The following is a 3,768-nucleotide window of genomic DNA, read 5'->3' as shown; positions in this document are numbered from 1 at the left end:
TTACTGTCTCAGATTCGAGACTCTCCCAACCTGGAGGGCCAGGTCCCCGTGTTTATATCCCGCAGGAACAGGGTGGCCCGGTTATAACCCCAGGCACTGGGTTCCCTTTAGTCATTCCTAGGACTCACAGGGCTACGGTGAAGGTATTCGAACCCGCCTTCACACGTGATCTCTTATAACCTCTCTGCGCGGACCGTGTAGAAAGCACTGCTCATTATTGTAGTTCAGTCGTTACCATGGGAACATGTTTGTTTGCAAAGTTATTACTTAGAAACGGCTGCCCTATATTTGCCTAGCAGCGAGCGTTGTTTATAGCCATTACGTAACAACGGCAATACGTGCTACAATAGCATGTTGAAATTGTGTGTTAGGAACAGAGTAGATTTAACTGGCTCACGACAGATACCAGTGGTTGGCTCTTTTGAAGAGCGTATTAAGTGTTAGGTTTCCATATTAGGCGGAGGGTTTCCTGTGTAACTGAGCAACTGCTAGCTTGTCAGGAATGAACCTGGTGTACAGGGATTACTTACTTACAGACAAGGCAGTTTGCTCCATTTTACAAAATTCGCCCGGCAATCTGTACTGTACGCCAATGTAACACGCAGGTACCTGCGCAGAGCCAGTTAGGCCCTTCACCGTCGAGTTAGCTCTCTGCTGAATAACTGCAGAATTTGGAGTGCCGATTCGCTGAAACGTCGGCTTGCAGCATTTGCCGGGAGTTGTGCATGCATGGTACAGAGAGGCTGATAGTCGCTAACCCCGTGAAAGTATTCTCCGCCTCTTATGGAACGAGAAGATCATTACCATATTTACAAGAACCGCCCCCCCAACTGACCCTCTCCCGGGCCAGATTAATCCAGTCAATAACCTTTTTTTAAAGTGGTTTTAATATTGTAATTTCATCTATGATTAGTTTCCTGAAGAACTCTGTTTCTCTCACATTCTATTGACAACAGTTGTGTAAACATACCTCGTCACCATGCCTGCTATACGTCCGACCCATCTCATCCTCAGTGAATTAATGATCATAATTTTATCTGTCGATGAATTTAAATTACATATCTCCCCAGCGCGCAATTTTCTCTATGCTTTTAATTGCATTTAAAATGGAGAGGAAAGGTCTAGTGACTGAGATGCTGTGTGTTGTTGCCTGTGACGTAAGGCTTGAACTTTAAACGTATTATTTAGCGCACTGCAGGCTTCAGACTGTTTGCGGTATCGTGTATTTCTTCAGGGTCTTGCTGCAAAGCTCTTGCGCGTGACTGTTACAGTCACGCGGAACAGAGTTCAAACACCGGACGCGGACAACTGTCCCTTCCTCTAAGCAGAACCACCACAGTCAGTTTGCGGAATGTCACTGGCTAGGATCACTGAGAAATTCTCCACGTTTTACGAAGCACCGAATTTCCGTTTTGCCGTCACTTCCTCTCCCTTACTCTTAATTTCGTTAATAACTGCTCTCACGCAACTTCCGCTTAGCTGCAGTATGCAATAAACTTAAATTACACGGACGGTTATTATTTTCGTTTGATGCCTCTCCCTCTCTTGACACGCTTGTATCTCAGAGAAAGCGCTGCGGAGCGCTGGCAGGTAGATGTTCACATGTTTCATGGAGGGGTAACTGTTAGGACTGGGAGTTACAAGTTACATAAATTCATTTTGTTGGTGCACCAGTTCTTAATATAGTTCCACGATTATTTATTTTGTGGGGTGACGGCAGGTTCTGCTGGCAGTGTCTCGGTTTCCCATGAGCTCGGTGCGTGTGGCGTCGTGCAGCTGTGTCTGGTAAAGTCGCGGATTTTTGTAAGCCTCGTTTTGTTAGTATCAATAGAAGATGTTGCCTGCTCAGTGGAGCGCGATGTGTAAGATGTTCATCCTGGTGTGCAGTGCAGCTTCCGTGGAGTCGCTGTGACGTAACAGAAAGAGTGTCATGGCTTTCCTTCACTTCCCAGCAAGGACGCGAACCGGTCACAGGGCAACGTGTAGCAGAAGACCGTCACAATTTTCCATTCAAGTTCCTCTAAAGAAGAGAATCCCGCAGCCTGTGATTTACGGCGGGAGATTCTGTGAGTAAACAAAGTTATTAGTTTCTATCTTAGCCCGAAATTTATTAATTGTTAGTAAAATATACAGAGTGGTGAAGAGGGTGCTTTGCAGTTGGCAGTTCTGCGCTACTCACGATTATCTCGTTCAGACGCACTTGCATTTCGGATGTGTGTTCATTTGTTGCCTGAAGAAACCAGCCTCCTGCCGTCAATTAACACTTAAAACAGTTTTTCCTTGACGAAGGTTTATACTAAGAAAAAAGGGCATGTCTAATTAAAAACCAAAATAGAAAAGGGTTATATTCGTGTCTGTGAAGATGGAAGCAGCAGGGTCTTCCGAAACTTTTGTAACTGTCCGAGAACTATGCGGCATAGTTACTGCCGTTGGGACTTCAGGTCTCACTGGTAACGCAATCGAAAATTTCTCCCGTCTTATTTGACCATTTCAAGCACAGTGGTAGCTATATGTACCGACTGCTTTAACATTATAAAAACACTACATCCTGCCCATACCGTTTATCTGTGTGTTTTATATGATTCTGAAAGCAAACAGCGACTGTTTGCCCAATGTTATGGAGACGGAGTGTGTTTCCTAACCCTCACAGTGGATTTATGACCTCCGTGTGGAGGCGGGGTCGAATACCTCCACCGTGAACCTGCGAGTCATAGGAGGCGACGAAAAGTTAAGTCTCAAATATGAGAGAGTAAAATATGGTCGCGAGTCCCAAGGGACTCGGACCCGAGAAGGAACGCGCTGGCAAGGGCCAACAGCGTATGCAAAAGACAGATCCGTCCTCTCGTCAGAGAGGGCGCCCCACAAAAATAAGACCGTAATTATCAAACGGTAATAATTAATATCTGGTCATGATTTATTGACTGACTTACCGTTAGTCGCAATATGACTTTGATTTTGGATTTATGTGTTCCGTATCGTTCTCACAATAAACAGCGACTGTTTCCCTAAACAGCATTAACCGCTTGGGCTTTGTAGTGGAGACGTAATGTGTTTCCTGTGAGGTAGGGACTGAATTGCTATATATTCTGCCCACAGAGTGTATCTGTGTTCCCCACTAAACTATAGACCAATAAGCCTTCTAAATTCTTTAGGTAAACTTTTAGAGAAAATCATTCTAAAAAGACTAAACTTCGAACTTAGGAAGCTGCAAGCTATCAGAAATGACCAATACGGTTTTAAAAGAGGTCACTCCACAACACATGCGTTGTTAAGGAATGTGGAGCGCATTACGCACGGTTTCAACAATAACAAAGCTACAGTAACGTTATTCCTGGATATTGAACGAGCATTCGACAAGGTCTGGAACACCGGGTTGATTGCTAAACTCATTTCGGCCAAAATTCCACCTCACTTCATTCATATAATACATAACTACCTCCAGAATCGATTCTTTTTTGTAATGCACAAAAACTATTATTCAAACCTACGCCCCATTCAGGCCGGAGTGCCTCAGGGCAGCTTACTTGGACCCACACTCTTCAATATTTATATTAATGACATTCCTTCAATTGAAAATGACTCCAACATAGCCATATCGGTCTATGCTGATGACACGAATATTAGTGTTCGGTCAGGCAGCATAGATATAGCAGTCAGAAAGTTAAACTCTGCCATACGCCTCTTAGAACCATGGTTCCGGAAGTGGAGAATACATATTAATGCAAAAAAGTGCACAATTACACTCTTTTCTAAACGACTGCGACATCA

Source organism: Cryptotermes secundus, unplaced genomic scaffold (genome assembly GCF_002891405.2).
Source record: "Cryptotermes secundus unplaced genomic scaffold, Csec_1.0 scaffold395, whole genome shotgun sequence".
Lineage (NCBI taxonomy): Eukaryota > Metazoa > Arthropoda > Insecta > Blattodea > Kalotermitidae > Cryptotermes > Cryptotermes secundus.
Note: the sequence above shows the minus strand (reverse complement) of the source record.